The sequence below is a fragment of the Lynx rufus genome, unplaced genomic scaffold (assembly GCF_022079265.1).
Source record: "Lynx rufus isolate CCGP_SWC_20201006 ecotype Redwood Valley unplaced genomic scaffold, mLynRuf1.p SCAF_7, whole genome shotgun sequence".
NCBI lineage: Eukaryota > Metazoa > Chordata > Mammalia > Carnivora > Felidae > Lynx > Lynx rufus.
In genome coordinates, this window is record NW_025814889.1 from 112,327,086 (window position 1) to 112,350,326 (window position 23,241).

Below are 23,241 nucleotides of genomic sequence, written 5' to 3' on the forward strand. Positions count from 1 at the left end.
AAATTCTTTTAAGGCAGGGCAAGGTCTCCTATCAGTTTCTACCTATATCCTAGATCCCTTTGTCTTCTCTTTGCTTCCATGGGACTAAAGCATCTTGATTGTTTATTCTCATTCTTGGCTGCCATTGCTTGCAAGTCAGCCTGGGTTTTAAATATCCTCGCAGCTGTACTTTCCAAAACACTGGGATTGTTAAGGCTTTAACTGCAAAAATACAAGGAAATAGAAAGGATTTTTAAAATTCCAAATAATAGGGATTATTAAAAGCTTGAAAGGCTCTTAAAAGTAATACTGATCATAGGTTTTCTGGTCTACATGAAAATGCAAATGGACCTAGGTCAAAGAGTCCCCTTCCTGAGTCGTTTACTCTGTCTGAATTCAGAGTCTAGACTAAGCTCTGAATCCAAGTTCAGAAGATTCCCATTGGCCCAATGGTGCTGTTAATTCTTTTCAGATTAAGCTTTCTGGTCTTCTCTATCTTCTCTTTTTCTCTGAATCTCAAGCCTATTATCCTTTCATCAGAATTATTCTTGTTTCTTCTGGTCCTTTCCTTCTTTCTGGTAACTTGAAAGAGAAGGACCATCAAGGACCCCTTCTTTAAACTTTAAGAAGTCCTATACTGACCTAAAACTTAGCCTTTTTGCCTTTCAAACTTCCTGCCTTCTCAATCAATATTTATTTCAAATCATCAAGGAATCATCGAGGCTCATTCTTTTAGCTTCTTAATGGTGTTCTGAACATGTGCATAGACTTAATTCTCTTTTGAGACCTCATTAGCGTGCTCCATCTAGAGGTTAGCTTCTGTATGTTATCTCTGGTCTCACTAGTCTCTAGAAAGCATAATCCCTTCCTATCTTGTTAAAAAAAAATCCTACTTTTCCTAGACCCAATTACTATTTTTTTTAATCTAAAGGAAACCTTAACTGTACATTTATGGAATGCTTGAAATACCCTAATTTCAAATTACTATTAAGATCCTTTGGTTGTTCTTTCTTAATTATGTACATGTCCCCAGTTTTTTGTTGGTTTGTTTGTTCTTATGTCCTTCCCTTTTCCCAGAAGGTGCTTTTCCAGTATCTTATGATTGTTTTTAAAATATCAAACATAGTAAGCATTACTAGTACTCACAAATACCCAGTTCTCCTTTCCATTTCTGTTTAGGAAAAATTAAAGTTTCCAACCTCCTTCCATTAGGGGAGAGCAGTAAAATTTCTCTGGCCAATGGAATGTGCTTGGGTGTGATGTGTGAACTTCATTGCTGAGGCAATGAAAAACCTCTGAATTTCTCTAATCTGTCTTGTCTCCTATCATGACCACCAATATGCTCCAGAGAGAGGATCTTGTCAGCCTCTCCTTACATGATTGTATGAAACGGAACTGCTGTTCTGTTGACTGATTGTGGACATGTAATGTGAGGAAGAAATAAACTTTTGCTGTGTTAGAAACTGATATTTCAGGGTTAATTTGTTATTGATGTATAACCTATTATCCTGATTAATAAAACCATTATGTTATGAGCAGGCCATAGCAATAACAAGCATTATCTCCATTGGCAGAAGAGGCGTAAGGTTCCCTAGGATGTAGCAAGATGATAAATACATTTTGATGTCCATAAACATGGAAGAAATGACTTTTCTAATAAGGAATTTTTTTTAAAGCAAGACAACATTTGATTTATTAAACATGGACTAATTCAGAGACTTAATTTTAGCATCTAAAGGTGAAATTCTTTTTTTTTTCTGCTTGAAAATTAGATTTCTTTTAATAGTACTATTTTCTGTAAAACTTGTTTTATTCCTACCTTGTATTTCTAAGACTTCCGTATCTAAGGAGGCAATCAAGTATTTAGAGCTGCAAGAGCAGGTTAGCTTCATGATTCCCACCCACCCATGGGATCTACTGTGGCACAGTACAAAGAATTCCAGTGCCATGGATCCATTATGTCCAGAATCTGTCTTGTGTTTTGCCTTCCAAACCTGCCTTGACTGCTTTACTTGTTCATTCCTGAGGCTTTTCCTGATGTCTGGTCTCTGGACTCCACCCTCCATTTAGACCTAATGTTTCGACTTTGCTTTCTTCCCACACCCTCAACTGGGACCCGAGCATCAATCCCCTTTTGTTCTTCAGCCAAAAGTTTATTTCCCCTCCCCCATTCCCACACTCAACACTCAACTCCTGGAACCGCTAAACCCAGGCTCCCCACATTCCTAGGAAAAGAGATCAGCAACAGGAGGTCACATAAAAAAGTATGAAGCTCTTGCAGGTAGTAACAGAAGTTATTTTCATGTGTGATTTCAGGAAACCAATCTCATTTGCTTCAAACTTTTCCATGATCTTAATTATTTCTGGGCTCCCTGGTTGTAGTTTACTTCTTACCGGTATTGTAATCCATCAATCTGTAAATACACTGATATATCCTGATGGTGAGATAGAAATGACAGAGAAGCGTCAGACTGCAAAGTGCTTTATAAAGGACAGTTTTCTTATTTTCCAGATGGGTCAGGGAGGCACAGCTGGAAAGCGAATGTGGGTTTTTATCCAAATCCTGTGCTTTCATTTGTCTTGGCAGCTGCATTCTGAAGAGTGTAGGTCATTAAGAGGACGCAGCACTGTGGGCTGAGCTTCTGTGCAAAGTAGCACTTCAACAGCAGAGCTGTGAGCCTCTTAGACACACGTTATATATTGTCCAGTTTATATAAACCGCTACATAATTCCTATACACAAACAGGGATGCTTCCTACAACATGTAGTTTCACATTTCTTGCATATCCATTTTAATCAGGGTAATTTTGCTGAACTGAATGCTCTCATTTTCGGAGCTTACATGATTATGGCTGCCAATATTACCATAAGAAGAAAAAAATAAATTTATCAAAGTAATTTCTCTGAAGGTATAATGACTTGTTCTTTTTTTCTCTCCTGCCCCAAGTATTCCTCAATACTAATCAAGAGTTAGTATTTTATAAGTATTACTATTAGACAAATTATTTATCCTTTATTATGTTTCCTCCTTCTGATATAAAATCAGTGATGGTTTCTAGCAAAGGCTCCTAGTGATTTAAAAAATGCTAATGTTTCATAGCTTAATTCATATTTCTTTTACATTGAAGAGCTTCCTGAAATAGAGAATCGTTTTGCAAAATACAATAGATTTAATGTGATTCAGGACCCAAGACACCCCTGTCTTCCTACAGTTGGGAAGACTGTTAAGGTTGGAAAGGGGGAGTCTTCATTTGGTAGCAGTCTAGCCTCTGCCTGCTTCTTCTGTCTTTATCTTTCCCAGATTCCTTATTTTTTTTTTCCTTGGTGCTCCTTATTTGACATTGATCTGTTGACTCTAGGAAGGTATTGTTATCTCCTTGGTATTTGTTTGAAACCATAATACGCCTCAAACCTTCATTTCAACATAGCATGTGAAGTTGGAACTGCAGCATCCATGAAATTGATTGGTACTCAAACCACAAATGTTAAACCTTAAAATTCAGTCTTGAAAGGAAGGGAAAATTCTGAAACCATCTTTTAATAATACTGTCAATAACTTAGCTATCTTCATGTATTCTCTGTTTCTTTTATATACGAAGCATGATTATATGTATTTCTATTTCTGTTACCCGACTGTTTTCTTTTTATAATGATATACTGGAGAAACAGAAAGGACATTCAAAAAACAAGGAGCTGTATTTGTGTCCTTACAGCTATTGGTATATTCCAATGTCAAAGGGATGATAGAGTTTTAGGAACTATTCTGAGCAATTTGCCCACTTACGGCATCTAATAGTGACTACAAAATATCAGTAAGGTCCACACCATTCACTTTTCTTTGTACTCAACACTGTTCTTGTTTTGTTTTGTTTCTTTTCCATCCAAGACATACACACAAGATTCAATTGAGAATGATATCTCACACTATGAGGTAGTTAACTGTGTGTAGTTTCTTAAATAATTCATATGTACAGTAACTAATTAAAGGAAAAATGTAAACTGTGGGAGCAAAAGCATATTTCTCTGTTATTTTGGATCCTCAGCATCCAGCTCATTTTTTTTTTTTTGGAACATTGTAAACAGCGAGTAGATATTTGCAAATTTAAAAACTAATTGGTAATACATTGTCAATATATGAGATGGTTCTGCTTTAACTACAGATTCCTCCTCCCTGAGTTCCTTAATCATTCCAGAGTCATTTTACACTAAGAAACTGTGATATTCACCTTAGGGTCAGCATCTCTTCTGTGGTGCTGATTCTGTATTATCATCCTGGTTTTTTGTTGTCCACTCATCTATTTTTGCTTTCATTTCCGGTGCCTGACACAGCATGAATCAGGCCACATCTTTTCTTCTCTTTTCTTTCTCTCTCTTTCTCTGTCTTTCTTAATGAAACACTTCATGAATCTGAGTGTCATCCTTACTCAGGGGCTGTGCTAATCTTCTATTCCAGTTTTAGTAGATGTGCTGCCGAGCAAGCACAGACTGTTTCTTTCTAGATGGGGTGTTTCCATGTATTACTCCTGCTCCCCTAATTGTGGAAAGAATGCTCTCATTTGTATATTGCAATAGCTCAGACTCTGGTCCTACATTCAGTTTTTCTTCATCTGTCCTCCTCCTCTCTTGTATTCTTTCTCCTCTCTCTCCACTGGTTCTTTTCCCACCAGCATATATTTGATATTTAGCATACTCAAGATGTATCCATTTTAGGAGCAAATACACAGAAGCAAATAAACTACCTTGATATTTGTGACTTTCTAGGTAAGACTTCATCCTCCTTTTCTTCAAGTCACTTGAAATACCAGCCTACCTGGAATGTCTCTTTTTCCTTTGCTCCTTTCTCTTTTCAACCCACTTCACTAAAGGTATCCTTCGTAAGGCCTTAATTCTCAAGGTGACTTACAATGATACAGATAGAAAATGCTATAATTGTTAATTATATTTTTATTAATATTCATGTCCTCATTGATACTGGAACTTCACTCCGTCCATAAATCAGAAGGTCACATGTTAAGTCAAATGACGGATCCTGAGGGAAGAGTGAGAGCTACACTATAGAGATGTTTCTATGTTATTGCTGTGTTGCAGTTTTCAATTCCTTGTATGAGTTCTTTATCTGGCATATTAGGAATTATAAACAGTAACAGTCTAACAGGCTCTCACAAGAAATATGTTAAAACATGAAATTAATATCTATTTGAAATATATATTTATATCAATTAACATGAAGATGAAGTTTACCGTGCTTTGAAATAATAGGTAATATTAGCAAAACATTCAAAACAGTTTTAATATTAGCAAGACCTTTAAAATACATTGACTCATTTTGTTCACATTTTTTTCTATTTTTTTATATAATATACACAATCCATTGATACAGTAGAATATGTATATAATCTAAAAGTAAGTGATTATACATGTTGGTATATGCTCAAATAGTGCTCCCTAATGGAATGCGCAATTAAAAATCATATCACCAAACTCAGCACCCCGAAAAACAAATAATCCAGGTAATAAATGGGCAAAAGACATGAATAGACACTTTTTAAAGAAGACATCCAGATGGTTAACAGACACATGAAAAGATGCTCAATATCACTTATCAGGGAAACACAAATCAAAACCATAATGAGATATCACCTCACACCTGTCAGAGTGGCTAACATTAACGACTCAGGCAACAACAGATGTTGGCGAGGATACGGAGAAAGAGGATCTCTTTTGCATTGTTGGTGGGAATGTAAGCTGGTGCAGCCACTTTGGAAAACAGTATGGAGGTTCCTCAAAAAATTAAAAATAGAACTACCCTATGACCCAGCAATTGCACTACTCGTTATTTATCCAAGGGATACAGGTGTGCTGTTTTGAAGGGACATATTCACCCCAATGTTTATAGCAGCACTACGAACAATAGCTAAAGTATGGAAAGAGCCCAAATGTCCATCGATGGATGAATGGACAAAGAAGATGTATATGTATACAATGGAGTATTACTCGGCAATCAAAAAGAATGAAATCTTGCCATTTGCAACTACATGGATGGAACTCAGGCGTATTATGCTAAGCAAAATTAGTCAGAGAAAAGACAAATATCATATGAATTCATTCATATGAGGACTTTAAGATACAAAACAGATGAACATAAGGGAAGGGAAGCAAAAAAATATATAAAAACAGGGAGGAGGACAAAACATAAAGAGACTTTTAAATATAGAGGACAAACAGAGGGTTGCTGGAAGGATTGTGGGAGGGGGGATGGGCTAAATGGGTAAGTGGCATTAAGGAATCTACTCCTAAAATCATTGTTGCACTATATGCTAACTAACTTGGATGGAAAATAAAAAATTTATTAACACTAATTTAAAAAAATTAAATTGATGAAAATAAAAAGCTTTTAGAAGCATCAAAAATATATATGGCCATTTCTGTTATAATTAGATATGTGTTCATATAAATGGTGTGCTTATGCAAAATAACATAATAAAATCCACAAAGATAATGGGTAATTGGGGTTATAGGCACAACATTAAAAAATCTTTGCCCAGTGACACATTAAAAAAAATGGGAATCTAATAAAACCAGTATTCGAGCTTTACATATCTTTAATGGTTAAGAAATACATAAATTCTATAATAAATATGGCACTTTGCTTTGAAAAATGCCCGTAATTCACTTGTGAAGGGGAGTGTGGAAAGCATTGTAGCTGATACACAATCTTACGGAAGCTTTAAAAAAATGAAGGAGCTCTCTCTGATTATCAGTCCTGTCAATAAACTACATGATAGTTATTTTGAGTATACAACACAGGCAAATTGCTCAGAAGAATGCTTGGCATTTTGTGTTTACTAATCGTCATTAGTCTCAGGAAATACAAATTAAAAACACAGTGAGATAGGACTTCACATCTACTAAAATGGCTGAAATGAAAAGGACTGACTATGGCTAGTGCTGGCAAGGATGTAGAACAACTATATTTCTCACATTATCCCAGGTGAGAGTGTAAAATGGTACAACCACTTTGGAAAACTGTTATACAATTAAACATGTAGTTATACTATGACCCATGAATTGCAACTAACAGGCATATACCCAAGAGTGGAAAATGTATGTTATCACCAAAAGATGTGTAAACTAATATTCATAGCAGTCTTATTCACAATAGTTAAAAACTGGAAACAACACAAATGCCCGTTGACAGGAGAATGAATATGAAAATTTGGGTATATTCTTACATTGTCTTCTTACTCAGTAATATACAGTATAAACTAATGATTCATGTGACAACATAGAAGAATCAAAGTAAACATTATCTTGGGTTAATTTTTAAAAACAAAACAAAACATTGTTAAATGAATGAAGCCAGATGAAAAATATTTTATGATTCAAGTTATATGTAGCTTCAGAATAGAAAAAAAAACCCTCAAAGTGATAGTGATATAAATAACTTGTCAGATATACAATATGTTGATTTTCTTGCATGTTAATTATACTTCAATAATAAACAAGAACATACATGGCTATGCATGTATATCATAGAATAAATCAGGCTGTTTGGCTATTATTTCACTTTTTAAATATATTCTGATACTTTTTGATAATATTGAGTGCCTAATAATGGAAAGAAAGAAATGCAATAAAAACTATTAAATGATCAAAAAAAATCAGATCACTGTATTATATTGCTTTACCTATTTATGATAGGTGGCTCTCCTATAGTTAAAAATTTTTTTTTCCTCATCAATTAATTTTGGGAAATGAAACGATCTGTATGTTGCATTGGAGAGTTACAATGTGCGTAGTCATACTAAATGTCCTGATATGCCCTTCAGTAGACACATTTTCACTTTACTGGGTTTACAAAGCATTTCCTAAACTTACTTGTTTAGAGGCGGTCTTTTTGTCTTTGTTTTTCTTTCTGTTTTGGTTTTGGTGGCATCATTGATGACATGTTTTGGGACATGTTTTGGAAATTCCCCATTTCACATGGGAAATATTGCCTACTGATTTGAAATAATATCTATCATGCATTGTTTAGTGAGAAAAGGTGGTTCCAAGCCAATATGAATAGTATGATTTTATTTAAAAAATATATGTACATATAAAGATCTGAGCTGAGATGCAAAAAGTACGAGATGGATTTATTGATGACTCTATGTTTTTCTATTTTGATTAGCATAGTAGTGCTTTGCTTCTTTCACTCTCTATGTGCCTTTAGCAAAATAATTTAAACTCTCTGTGCTTGAGTTTCAATTATAAAATGTCAGCTTTATGTTTTTTACTTCAAATAAGCTATCTTATCTGTAATAATATTTTTTTTTTTTTTTTTTTTTTTTTTTTTAAATTTTTTTTTTTTCAACGTTTATTTATTTTTGGGACAGAGAGAGACAGAGCATGAATGGGGGAGGGGCAGAGAGAGAGGGAGACACAGAATCGGAAACAGGCTCCAGGCTCCGAGCCATCAGCCCAGAGCCTGACGCGGGGCTCGAACTCACGGACCGCGAGATCGTGACCTGGCTGAAGTCGGACGCTTAACCGACTGCGCCACCCAGGCGCCCCTGTAATAATATTTTTTATACTCAGCAAGTATTTAGTGTGCACCTATGGTGAGCATACGACAGTGAAAGTGACTTGTTCGTATGACTTAAAACATTAAAAAAGACCCCCACAGTTCACATGTATTAAACTTGAAATAAGACTTACTATACGTTTACTATACCCTTCAGACCCATGATCCCTTCAGTATAGTGGGGTTCCTGACCTGGCTTCACAATGGGACAAGCAGCAGTGTCAGAATGCTTATCATGGTCCTTGCTGTTGACATAAAAGATCAATACTGTGGCTTGAATATCTGCTTTCCCCTAATAATCCTTTATTCATAATCATAATCTACTTTTTTCTCTTATTTTCTTCATGTACTGCTCAATTGTGGCAAACCTTATTTGCAGCTATTCATATTTTTACTTTGTACTACCTCTTAGGAGATTGCAAATTCTATGAATTCTTACATGGTAAATTAGAAATTCATTATTTTTATTTGTTTATATCTTTAGAAGTGCTGACAACACTGACCCCATCTTTGGCCCTCCATGTTGTTCTCTCCTCTGGCTCACAGATGGCACCAGTTTGGATAACAACCTGTGACCTCACCACCATGCCCCTTGCTCTGTGAAAGCTGGGGATTAAGGTCCAGATGGGGCCAAAGAATACGGGATGGAGTATAGTGGCTGACAATAGCTGCATGGTACCCTGGATTGTCCTTCTATCCACCCACCTGCCTATTTTCTCCTGTCAGTAAATTATCCTGAATAAAACTCAGTGTAACTGGTGTAGCGTAGCTTACTTTGCTTTTCAGTGTTTAGATGCCATCTCAGTCTGGAGGACACATTACTGACACTCCTCACTTTCTAACAATGTCTTACTCAAGCTTTGTGCTTTGAACACCCGGTAGGACTACTGATCAGAGATTTTGTTGCCATATTTACAACATAACACATCAGTTGAAGGGCCTTAGAGAATACTGTGGGTATAATCCAAGAACGGGTCAGTCTCAGGAGAATCTTTTTGGAGTAACTATGAATTGGAATCGCTTAGGATTTGCTTCTGGAGTATTCTGCACTCTCTAGTACCTGAAAGACCACTTTGCCTTCTGAGCCTGTACACTGTGGGATGGCGCCTAATAATATGAACAAAACCGAGAATAAAACCCACAGCGAAGCCTTTAATTTGCTTTATTTACATGCTTTCCTTGTTGCTAAACTTATGTTCTCATTATAATGAACACTAAATCCAAAATATCTTTCCCTGAAAGTTAAAAAAAAAAGTCATTATTAGTTCAGAAGCATGTTTTCTAGTCTGATTTCTTGCTTTGAAGGTGACAGCATTAAAGAGAGTGTAGTCTTTGGAAGCAGTCATCTTTGGTTTATACTTTAAATCACAGTTTTTAACCTCAATATTATTAATATTTGGAGCTGGACTGTTCTCTGTGGGCGAGATTGTTCTGTGCATTTTTTGAAAATTTAACAGCATCCCTGGCCTCTACCCACTAGATGCCAGTAGCAAGCCCTCTCTGCCCCAACTGCGGCAACCAAAACTGTCTCCAGTTATAAAAATCATCTCCAGTTGGAAGCACCATTTTAAATATTGATGTTTTTTTCTTTTTCTTTCTGTTGCTACATTTGGGCATTTGATGTCCAGTAAGGGTCTCTGAAAGAAACATGTATTTTCCTGTCTTTGAGTTGTTTTAGAAAAGACTTCCAGCAATTTTCGTTTAATGTGTAAATCTAATCCTAGAGACCAGAGAAAAGGGTCTAGGTATAGATAAAGGATTTATTTATCAAGACTTCATACCAGATATGAATACAGGTATCATAAGACATAGTTTTTAGTGTCTTCCTATTTGTGTAATAAATGGCCCAGTCATTCCACATATGAAGATACCATTTTGACTTGATCAGGTTGTGTCTGGAACCAAGTGTTTTTTTCTGAACTGCCAATACGCATACTACTTGTCCATGTTTTATAGATGTTTTATTCAGTTTGTTCTAAGAAAACTACCATAGACTGTGTGGCTTAAACAACAGAAATTTATTTTTCATACTTCTGTAGACTGTAGATCCAGATGCAAGCAGATTTAGTTCCTGGTGAAAGCCCCTTCCTGGTTTTGTCCTCACATGGCTGAGAGGTGGGGGTGTGGGGAGGGAGGAAGAGAGGGAGGGAAGCAGGGGAAAAGAGAGAGAGAGAGAACGAACACACAAGCAAACTCCTGTTTCTTCTTTCTGTTCTTATAAGGGCACTAATCGTATCACGAAGGCTCTACCCTCATGGCCCAACTGCCTCCCAAAGACTCCGTCTCCAAATACCACCACAATGGGGATTAGTGTTTCAACATATGAATTTTAGGGGACACAAGCATTCAGTCCATAGCAGTAGAAGAATTTCATTATATGAAAAAGTTGAAAGACTGGTATTTTCTGTATGAATCCTAATGAAAAATAAAAATGGTAAAAGAATGGAACTCAAATGCAACTGGGAAAATATAAATATGTAAAGTTAGAAAATTAGGTTCCACTATCTTGTCTTCACTGTACCTTGATGGAATCACAGTAAAACATGGACCTTTATGCTTCTCAGAGAGATTCAGAAACTTAAAACGGTTTTAAACATCATCCTTGGCAGAAAAATGAAACAGCAAAGAACTTCAGTGGTATTTTCCTAACACAGGAAAATCTTTTCAATTAGACACATCAGCAATATATGAGAGGGGAATATGAAATAGAAAAGTAACATCAGACCTTGAGATAAATGGCTCAAATATCATAAATGATTTTTTTTAAATAAGAATTTTACTGATTCATTGGTGACTTCATGGAAAGTTCCATTTATAAAAACCCCACATGACAGTAATCCCCGTATCTAAATTCAAAAACAGAGTGAAAACATGTCAATTCACCTTTTCTAAAAATCACACAAAAGATAAGCACTATCAATCTTGTTTGTTTCTCCTAGAGAGGGTTTTTCTTTCTTTTGTTTGTTCAAGTTTATTTATTTTGAGAGAGAGAGTGAGAGCAGCAAGGACATAGAAAGAGGAAGAGAGAATCCCAAGCAGGCTCTGAATTGTCAGCAGAGAGCCTGTAGTGGAGCTTGAACTCATGAACCCTGAGGTTGTGACCTGAGCAGAAACCAAGAGTTGGATGCTCAACCAACTGAGCCACCCAGGTGCCTCAATGGACAGGGTTTTTCAATATCGACACTATTGACTAGATTAATCTTTACTGTGAGAACTGTCCTGTACAACGTGGAATGTTTACCAGCATCTGTAGCATCTGCCCACCAGTGATTGCACAGTTGTGATAATCCCAATTACCTCTAAATGTTACCAGGTGTCCCCTGGAGGGTAAAATGTCGTCAGTGGGGAACCATCCTACAGAAGAATAAAGCAAGACTATACCTGTGAATCCTCGTAAAAAGAAGGAAAAGGAAAAAGAAAGAATGAAAAAAGGAGAAAGAACAATAACCTGATTTAACAAAGCCTCCTGGCATTTTACTTGACACCTTCTATTATTATAAGAAAACACACTTAGAGATAATAGGGATTTAAAAAAGCAGCAGACAAAAGTGCATCATTTCAGTGTAATAGAGGAGAAACTGAACCTTGCAGTGGTCTCAGTAGGACAGATAACAATTGAAAAGTGAATCTTTACCAACTTATGTGCTTTTGGATGAATGGGAAAAAGCACTCCTACCATTCTGACTGCTACTTATATGACTTCTGCACAGTTGGAGGGTCTATTTTAGGCAACTATAAATTTGATTTACATGCAAACTATATTATGAGCCAAATGTATTCACTAGAGCTTGGACCAATCTATTTCTATTTGATGCCCTAGAAGGAATACTTAGGACACATACTAAAATAACCCCATTACTCCAGTACAATACAAACTAAATGCTTTGTTGTTCAACTATAGCAATTCCAAATAAAGTTGTAGCTTGTGTGTGCTGCTGTTTGCTAGTTCCACCTTTTCATCTTTTTCTGAGTTACTGTGATGTCGAACCTCCCACTCAGACCCCTGTGAATATCTACAGATATCATTTTATCTCAGCGAAAGCAGCATCAGGTCATTGGCTCTGAGGTAAAAGGCAGGAACAAAGGGAGTTCAGCTGACAACAACACTGCAGGGACTTTGCTAACAATGGAAGTTCTAGAGATGCACACACTGCAGGCCCAAGCTCCTGACTCTTCTAGAAGGGAGACAGGGCTAACCTAAATAGAACAGTACCTCTGTGTCTGATTCCCAGAAACCTATGTAGGAAAGCTGATACCAAATTTCTTGTTTTGTTTCTGAGTGATCTTTCCCCTGCATTCAAGTATCTTTACTTGATAGTTGAAGGAATCTTTATCCAGTTAAAAATATCCATTTGGTAATTATGAAGTCAAGAGAATACTTTTTCCTTTAAAGGCATTAAGTTTTCCTGGAACACTTATCCTGACTCAGGTAGGTACAATTAAGAAGATACTTGCTGGATCCTTCCAAATGTCAAAGTCTGACCAGTTACCTGGGCCTGAGTTTTCTCCTTCAAAGGGAGACGGTATTTTCAAGTCTGACCTATAAGCTAGTGACTGCCCTGCTGGAAGCAATAGTCTTTCACTAGGACCACAGCAGCTTGTGCATTTTGTTACTTTACTTTACTTGTTCTGTGTACCACAAATTATAGTTTATAGTTGCAGGGCACTGTTTGGAAACTACTACAATATATAATCTTGTTTAATTGATTCTTATGAGCACAGATACTGTTAATCAATACACTATAAGTAATGCATATTTATGGAGTTGTTTGTTTTGTTCCATTGCACACTGTCATTCTTGAGGCCCATGTTGAAGAAAGCACTGTGTGACTGCAAGCTAAAAATGCACCATATCATTAAAGCAGGCAGAAGCAAAAGCATTGATCTATGTGCCCAGGGACAAAAAGGAAACAGGGCAAGTCTAGCGTAAACTAGGAAGCAGTCTTACATAAGATATAAGAACCAACTAAAAAGCCAATAACAACCTACTTATAAAATTGTTAGAACTAGTAAAAAAGTTCTGTAAATTACTGTGCATATAAAAATGCAAGAAATTAATATAGTTCCTATATGCTAGTACAGATATGTTATAAAATGAATGAGAAGTAATATTTTGTAACTATTACCTTAAAAAGAAGCATGTGTGACTTATATGTAAAAACCACACCACACAAACGACCAACAAAACCTCAGATATATCCAAAATAAGATATATAAATGTAGAGCTATGCCACAGATGAGGAAAAACAATTAGTGCACATACCTAATGAAATCCCAGTTAAAATATCAATGATATTTTCCTTTTAAATCTTGACAAGATGATTTCAAAATTCTTCATAATAAAAAGTAGAAAAAAGCTAAGAATAATGAAAAAGAACAATGGTGAACAGGATTAGCTCTCCCAGATACTAAAACATATTCTGAAACTATAATTATTAAATCAGTACAGAAAATGTGCACAATTAGTCTAACTAAAAATACATTCTGACATATAATTTAATGTATAAAAAACTGGAAACATTAATCAGTGAGTCAGGGATGAATTATTTCGTAGAAAGGTATGACATAATTGGTTAGGTGTCTGGAAAAATGTTGGATCATCTCAAAAAGACAACAAAACTGACTGTGGGTTATTTAAAGATTTTAATGTAAAAATTCAGACTAGAGAGAGGCAGAAGAAACTGGTTTGGCAAGAGATGTGAAAGGTATCCTTGAAAATGAATGTTTACAAATAGTTTTAATAAAATGGAAAATAATTATTACATGAAAAAACAGGGTAAAATTTTGCATGTAAAATATAATTTCAATTTTGTGTAGCATAACATGCAGAAACAAATCAAAACATTATTTTTTTTTTCTATAACTGATATCATGTTCCTGAGATTGTATTACTCTGCTTTTTGGAAGAAAAATTACAACCTTGCCAATTAAGCATAATTCAGTCCATTAAGGTTTAAAAGGTTAAAAGCTTCTTTAAGTCATCTTGGAGCTTTCACTCCTGATAAGGACTTCTCTTTCCCTTTAGCGATCAGGCTCTCTTTCCCTGGTCCTTCCTCCACGGTGCCTGGATATAGGGGAAGGCTTACATATGCTCTGGTTTCAGAGAGATGGAACTTTGATTTTCCTGCTATCTGTATTTCTCTGCTGGTCTCAACTACAGCCTGGTAGATTTGTCTTAATCCATTAATCTTCATACCTATGTTGATAGCTTACATATGCTCTGGTTTCAGAGAGATGGAACTTTTGATTTTCCTGCTATCTGTATTTCTCTGCTGGTCTCAACTACAGCCTGGTAGATTTGTCTTAATCCATTAATCTTCATACCTATGTTGATAGCCTCTGAGAATTTAGAATTTGTTAGAATGACAAATATTCCTGAATTTTTCTGACTTGCTATGGTCTCTGATCTCAAGGTCATCACACTACGAAACTTCTTTGTCCCAAGCCCACCATTGTCTTGGTTCTTCTGTACTGGGCATCTGGAAATTTCTGGATTTCCTTCTTGTTCCACTAGGTACAGAGAGCTAGGAGTCTATCTTAGACCCACATGCTGTCTTCTTAGCCATTTTAATTTACTCTTGGAGTTTCTCCTCATTGCTACAATGGCAGGTGAATCTTGGGGTTCTTCAAGGAGCTCACAATTTTTCTGAGATATGCCCTTGCCTATTCCTATGCAAGGGATAGCTACATAGACACAAACATCTATGTTGGTGTTTCCATCACCTGTCATAACTCTACCCCATATTTTGGTCCAAGGCAGAACACCTAGATACTCACAACCTATAATCCTACCATTCTCTCTCCCTTCTTACTTCTTCCTATCTAGAGGTACTGTTCTTACCATGAGGAATCCTCCCTTATGCCATATATTTTATGCTCTATAAACTATAGTTTATAGTTTCACTATAGTGAAAAGGAAAAACCACAATCAGAGCCACAAATTTTGTTTGACATATCTTAAGGAAGATTTTTATTACTTATTAGTTTATTTTCTTTTTCAACAGAGCATAAATACGGAGTCTTTTTGTCCCACAAGACCCTTATGAAAGCCAGATTTGAGACATGAACCTGAGCAGTCCATTTTTTAGTATTCTAGGAGACATTTTCTCTCTCTCCCTGAAGTGATAAATACCATTGGTTTAATGTATAGAGAGAATCAGAAAACTATGATTAAGATAAAGAAAATGCATTCATTGTTTAACAGTTTCAAAATCTTATCCCTAAGGCATTATGTGTAAAATATGAATAGAAAAACCTTTGTTTTTAAAATACTGGAGTAGACAGCTCTAGGTCTTTGTCTTCTTGGAAATTACCCTCAAATAATAGAAAGAAACACAAAAAGACAATCTCCATCTTTGATTAAACTAGAAAACATTAACACAGAACATAATATGAGAAGATGGATTTTCAAATACCATAAATGTTAATCAGAGATGCAGATTTCTTTTTTTTCTTTTTTCTTTTTTTTAACATTTATTTATTTTTGAGAGAGAGCGAGCGAGACAGAGCCCAAGTGGGGGAGGGGCTGAGAGGGGGTGGACACAGAATCTGAAGTGGACTCCAGGCACTGAGCTGTCAGCACAGAGCCCGATGTGGGGCTTGAGCTCACGGACCACGAGATCATGACCTGAGCCGGAGTTGGATGCTTAATCATCTGAGCTACCCCGGCACCCCCAGGGGTGCAGATTTCAAGACAGGCTGGCAGATCACTGTAGCACAAAGTAAAAGAGACCTCCAAGATGGGAAAACCCACTAATCCTTATTTTGAACAATGGAAACAGGGTGTGTCTATAAGTAGGAGACTCCCCTCTACTTAGTTGGGGTTCAAGAAATAAGGGAGGACCTGTCTAGCACAGATGTATAAGGCATACCTGTGTTCAAGAAGTAAATGGAGGCTGTGGACCAGAAGTGAGTAGTATTACAGCTGTCATTCACTTTTACCCAGGAAGAAATAAGTCACTCACTCATGTAAACTTGTTCTGATGAAGAACTTCACACGAACCAGGAAAAGTTCTTTTTCACTTAGAATGTGGTGCAACTTTTCTCTGACTCGTCACTGAAAGATTTACAATAATTAAAGAAATAGGGTCTATGTAAAAATATTATAAAAAAGTTAAAGGAAAAGGAAACCCTTTCTTAGTGAAGAATCACCAGAAAAATAGTGATTTTTGAAAAGATAGAATGGGTCACCAGCAGTATCACCATGAAGTCTAATCAGTTAATGAAGTAATATATCCTTATGAACAAAAACCTCAAAGCAAAAAAACAAGTTAGAGGGGAAAAAAACCCGATGAAATAAAGTAAGATAAAATTTTAGTATTTCAAAAATGGAGGAAAAAAAAACCATCAAGAAATGAAGTCCATACTGGTAATATGGAGGACAGGATTGAGAAAAGCAAGAAAATGCAAAGCTAATTGACTTCCACTTTGGGCACATGGTAAACTGGATATTGTTCAAAGCCCTTCAGCTGAAATTTATCTTGATGCTAAATAAGCTTTTAAAAAAATGTACTTCTAACACATTTTGGAGTTCTGTGTTAATGAGGACTTGTAGGAAACAGATATTGAAGCACACAGAGTTAAGGGTGAAAATAATTAACCTGAGCCCAACTTCTGTGAAAGATGAAAATGATGAGGAAGGAAAATGAATGGAATGTCTTCACATATGATGGTTTAAGAAGAAAGTGGGAAGGAAGTGAAAGAGGCAGGAAGAGCTTCATACCATGACACAAAGAAATAAGTCTCAGCCAAACCAGTGAGGACTTTGGAACAAAGAGGAGTTTGCTTGAGGAATCCTATGTTGAGTAGAAATGACTAGACCTAGGATCCCTTCTGTTCTTGATCATAGTTTCAACTTGAAACCTGAGGCAAATTCTGAAGGCACTGAGGCTGCAGCTGTCCTCCTAACTGCATTCCTTTTAGCAGAATAGCAAATTCTTTTTTGTAAGATTAGACAGGTACAACTCGACAGCTGCTAAAGTCCACGTCTTGGGCCATATTAATACACTTCTCCATATACATTTAGGGAGCAGCTCTCCTCATATTGTCTAGTGGGACTCTCTTTTGGGGGGAAATGTGGAGGAGAGGTTAGTGAGATGAATACTAACCTCACTGATACAGTGATGTATACGGGACTGTAACTGCCACAGTCCTGCCTTCACTATTAATTCTAGATTTCTTTTGCCCTCAGCTAGCACCTCCGCCAGCCATGGTGGCTTACCTAGTGGTATGGTCCAAACCTGCTTTTCCTAGTTCCTGGTAACTATACTGTTCTCAGGTGGGATTGCTGCATCTGTGCAGTCACAGTCACATGTGATCAAAGGAGTACCAAGAAAGGTTAGGGTTAGTTACCACTGAATATAGGGTGACTCCTCTTCTCACCTGCTGTTCTCTATACAAAAGGGGCTCTAAGTGCTCAAGTGGCAGCCATAACTAGTGGTTCCAATGGCATCTTTATTTTCTCTCCTGGAGAGCGTGGCCTGTTTGGAATCAGTACCTCTAATCCTACAAGGGACAGTAAGTACAAAATCATTTGTATGCCATTGGGAATGATGGTAAGCAGCATCATCTTTTTTTTTTTTCCAGTTTGGTACCTAGCTGATGTGTTCTTTCTATCGGGAATGGCATCACATAGAGTTCTTTCATTCAGTGTGCATGCTGCATGCTGGAAGGTAGTATCCCATTCTTGCAGAGTATTGTTCCTTCAGGGTACCATCTCAGGAGTACCCTGAGCTGTTTTTTCTAATGCTATATCAGGATGGCTACTTCCAGATGGTAGGGTGTGAAATGTAGACAGTGTATCCCATTGTCATGGTCCCACTCCTTTATCTCCTTTGCTGTGAAGTGGATCCCATGTTCAGATCACATTACACTTTTGTGGGAACAGGTACCTATAAAACCTCAAGATAGTGCTGGCTGAGGCTTTCCTGTGGGCAGGAAAGACAAGCACGTACTCAGAATAAGTCACTGACCCTTCCAAGGTACAAAGTTCAGTATAACTAATTTGCTACCAAATGGTTCCCTGGAGGAAAAATACCTTAGTAAGGGCTCAGAATTGGTCTCTGTTGTCGAAAAGTTGGACATTCAAGGGCAGCCCTTGCAATTTGGCCTTGGTAAATATGAGTACATGCTATGGGACCTATGTGCGGCCTCCATCTCTGCCACTATTGCCTATTGTGTCACATCTTGAGTGGTCAGTGACAAAGGCTCCAGTGTCACCTGACCCAGTTATTTTGTCTGGTTTCCGATGCACATTAGCTGTGTCTCCTCCCGTAAGTTAATCTATCATCCACATACTGTCTCCTAAAGCTTCTTGTCTTCAATTGTCTATTTTTTTTTTTTTTTCTTACGGGATCCTAACAAGTCCGTCAGGTCATTAGGTCATACTGCTCTTGAGTCTGTATGTATTTCCACCTCAGAGCCCTTCTCCCTATATACAAAGAGGATGACTTGGTGTACCAATGTACAACTCCGTCTGCAAGGAAGATATTATTTTGCCACTGTCTTTCAAGACCACCACTGGATTTCATCCACATTCTGACCCTACCTATCCTCCGTTTCAGAGAGTCTTACCTTTCTGCCACCACAGGTAAGACCTCAGGGAGGGGTGCTAGGACAATCATGATAGGTCATATGGGGACTTGGCTTACCTGCTTATGAAAAATGCTCATGCACCCTTGCACTGTTCTTATTTTATCCTGATTGTTCTTATTTATACCTTATAACGGATGCTGCTTAGCTTTCTCAACTTAATGACTTGGTAGGTTGAACAGAAACAACCTCATGATAGCAGTTCCAGATGCATGGGCACTTAGGATCCCATGGTCAAGGGTTTTTCTCCACCAAGGCCCAGTAGCTTACTAACAGCTGTTTTACGAAGGTATAAAATTCTCTGCTGCACATAGAATGGCCTTGCTTTATTTTAGAACTCCAGGGCCTGCATTATGATTTTCCCACTGTGGCTTAGGATGAACTCTGCACTGCCTCTTTTTCCGCCACTGACAACTTTAACACTGTAGGGTCTTCTGGATGTCATGGCCTAGGCTGTAATTGATTGCATCATATCCTGGACATGCTGCAGAACCCTTCTGTACCCAAGATGCCACTCAAAATTGACAGTATTTCATGTCACTCATCCTGTGAGCTGGAAGAGCATTCCAAGATGTGTAATACATCCTCTTCAGAACCCCCCAAAAGACTTACCAGGCATTGAACTCGCTTGTTTTCAATAGAAAATACAAGATGCAGTAATTGTCTTTTATTCAAGAGGAGGCATCCTGACACACATGTGACCTCTATACCTCTAAACGCTTTGCTGAAATCACGTGCTCTGCATCTCTATAGAATTTATCTTCCATTAGCTGGAGATGATGTGTCTTTCCAAATTCTCCTGCATGCTAGCCACCACTTAGAATGCTACTCAATAAATACGATGTTATTTATGCAAAGCGTAAATGTGAAATTCTATGGGATATCCAAAGATCTATGGACTATGTTTATAACAAAGACCAGAAAGAAGAATTAGCATAGCCCTGGAGAAATATTATGAATGGTTATTCTTGTTCATTACATTTGAATGCAAACTGTTTATGATACTTTTTTAATTGAGATACAGTGGAACACAGTCACCATTGACTTAATGGCCACATATTGTATATATTAGTTTGCAAGGGTTGCTGTAACAAATACCATGGAATGCATAAGTTAAGCAACAGAAATTTATTTTCTCACACTTCTTAAGGCTAGATGTCCAAGATCAGTGTGGCAGACAGCAAGTTTAGTTTCTTTTGAGGCCTATCTCCCTGGTTTGCAGATGGCCACCTCTTGCTGTGTCCTCACATGGTCTTTTCTCTGTGGGTATATATGTCTGTGTCCTAATCTTGTCTTCTTACAAGGATACTCATCACTTGGATTAGGGGCCACTCTTATAATCCCATTTGGTCTTCATTACCTCTTTAGAGACCCCATCTCCAAATATAGTCTCATATGAAGTTCTGGGGGTTAGGATTTCCAACATATGAATTTATGGGGGCACACTTCAGCCAATAAGACCATGTACCTGAGGCCATGCTATTCTGTTATAATAAAAATTCTATGCCTCATATGTCATGATCAGGATTACTACTTAGTTCAGCTTACTGTGATGTAAAATCATTCTCCAGGGTTCATCTGGTTTCTGTAAGGGATATAATATCTGCCATCCCTTGAGATGCATGTTGTTGTTTTTTTTAAGTTATTTTTTTTTCGAGAGAAAACAGGATTGGGGGAGAAGGGTAGAGAGAGAAACAGAGAGAGGGAGAGAGAGAGAATCTTAAGCAGGCTCCATGCTCAACATAGAACCCAATGAGGGGCTCGATCCCACAACCCTGGCATCATGACCTCAGCCAAAATCAAGAGTTGGATGCTCAACGAACTGAGCCACCTAGGCACTCAGAGGTGTGGTTATTCTTAATTCACTGTCTTGGCTGGGGCAGGGATATAGTTTCAGAGGCTTCCATTTGGTTTACCGCCCCAGTAGATTTTACCCTACAGTCTAGTGGGGATAAATCCAATCTAGAGGTTAACCCAACTTCCAAATATATCGATTCCATTTATACATTAAGGAATAGCAGAATTGAACACTGGGTATGTCAACGGTCCCACCAATGGAGCCCTGCTTTTGATTCAGGTCTCCAGGTATCAGTGTCAGCTCCAACCACAGGACTAATAGTCCTTGAACGGTTTGGAAATTCCTTTTCTCCAGTGAGTAACATTCAAGTAAATAGTCATAGTGACTGAGGTGTTTCCAAATTGATGAAGATTTAGGGAACATAATGTATCCTAAGCCTGTGCATCAAGGTGAAAGAAACTATAGACAAGAGTAAAGAAAATATTTAATAACAACTAATGAGAAAAGATAAGATTATCTACAAATGAACAACAATCAATATGAAAACAGAATTTTCAACAGGAACAATGGAAGGTGGTGGATTCAAGGGCCTGCAGTCAAATAACTGTCAACCTAATTTTTGTATCTAACTGAACTCTCTTTTTTAAGAATGAGAGTGAAATAGGGCCGCCTGGGTGGCTCAGTCGGTTGAGCGTCTGACTACGGTTCAGGTCATGATCTCACAGCTCGTGAGTTTGAGCCCTGCGTCAGGCTGTGTGCTGACAGCTCGGAGCCTGGAGCCTGCTTCAGATACTGTGCCTCCCTCTGTCTCTGCCCCAACCCACTCACATTCTGTGTCTGTCTCTCTCAAAAATAAATAAACATTAAAAAATTTTTAAAAAATGAGAGTGAAATACATGTATTTAGATTAATAAATGGAGAAAAATTGTCATTAACAGACCTTCAATAAAGGAAGTACTGAAGTGGTACTTCAATGAAAAGAAAGCGACTCAGAACACAAAAAGAGATTCAAAAGAAATAATTGAGCAAAAAAAAATCAGTAGAGATATGGGTAAACTTAAGCAAAATTTATAATATTAGGTAAAATTAATTCTTTCTAATAAGTGAACTAAAAATAAGATAAAACTAAAATATTAGAAAACATAAAAGTTAGGGATGTGGTAATACTTGAAACAGAATCCGATTAGGTTGTATATAAGGTCTGTATCTTTCTCAATCTTTTCCAGGTTATATAAACAAAAGATTTTTAACTATGGATTCAAATAATGTCATACTGTGATTTAATAATTTAATTTTTGGTATTGTGCAGAGATTTTAAGCATTTGGAGAACATGAAAATATTATTATATTCTTAGCCAAAACCACATTTCCCGTAGTATCTCCATATCATAAATAATACAAGAAATAATTTTCACCTATTAAAATCAAATTAATAGTCAAGTTTTTTAACATAAAATTTTCTCTAAGTAACTATTGGGGTAATGAGGTCATAAGAAAAGTTACAAATTAAGTAAGCTGGTCATACTAATAGATGTTTTTCCTATCTTTTTGTACTCTTTGTGTGGTAATTTTGATACAATCATTTAAAAAACACTTTGTTACTAAGATGTTATAATTGAAAGTCCATAAAATTCACCTAGTTAACGTGACCATGCAGTTCCCTTCCATATATTTACGGAGTCATGCGACCATCGCTGCAATCAAAGTTGAGAATATTTTCATCATCCCGCAAAGAGTACCCTTTACAGTCTTATCCATTTCCTCCTATTCCCGAGCCGTAGGCAACTATTAATGAGTTTTTCTTTTCTCTATAGATTTATTTTTTGGGATATTTCATTCCATAAATGAAATCATACAATATGTAGTATAATACTATCCAAATACTTTGCTCTCTTTAAAATCAGGTTATTTGTTTTTTGTTGTTGATTTCTAAGCATTCTTTATATTCTGAGCACAGTCTCCATCAGATATATGGTTTGCAAATATTTTCTACCATTCTTCGAGGTTTTTTAAAACACTTTATTGATGATGTCTTAGGAAATCATAATTTTTTTTTTAATTTTGATGGAGTTCAGTTAGCCTATTTTTTCTTTTGTTGCTTTTGCTTTTGGTGTCATATAATAAACTATTGCATAATCTAAAGTTATGAAGATTTATTCCTGTATTTTCTGTTAAGAATTTTATAGTTTTAGCCTTCCATTTAGGTCTGTGATCAATTTGAGTTAATTTTTGAGTACAGTAAAAGGTAGAGATCCAATTTCAGTGTTTTACATGTGGGTGTCCAGTTGTCCCTGAACTATTTGATGAA

The 23,241-nt window shown here is 36.8% G+C and overlaps 1 pseudogene; it reads right to left on the reverse strand.

The window, feature by feature from the left end:
* Nucleotides 1-4,362: 4,362 nt before the first annotated feature.
* Nucleotides 4,363-4,461, reverse strand: LOC124502771 (uncharacterized; annotated as a pseudogene).
* Nucleotides 4,462-23,241: the final 18,780 nt, after the last annotated feature.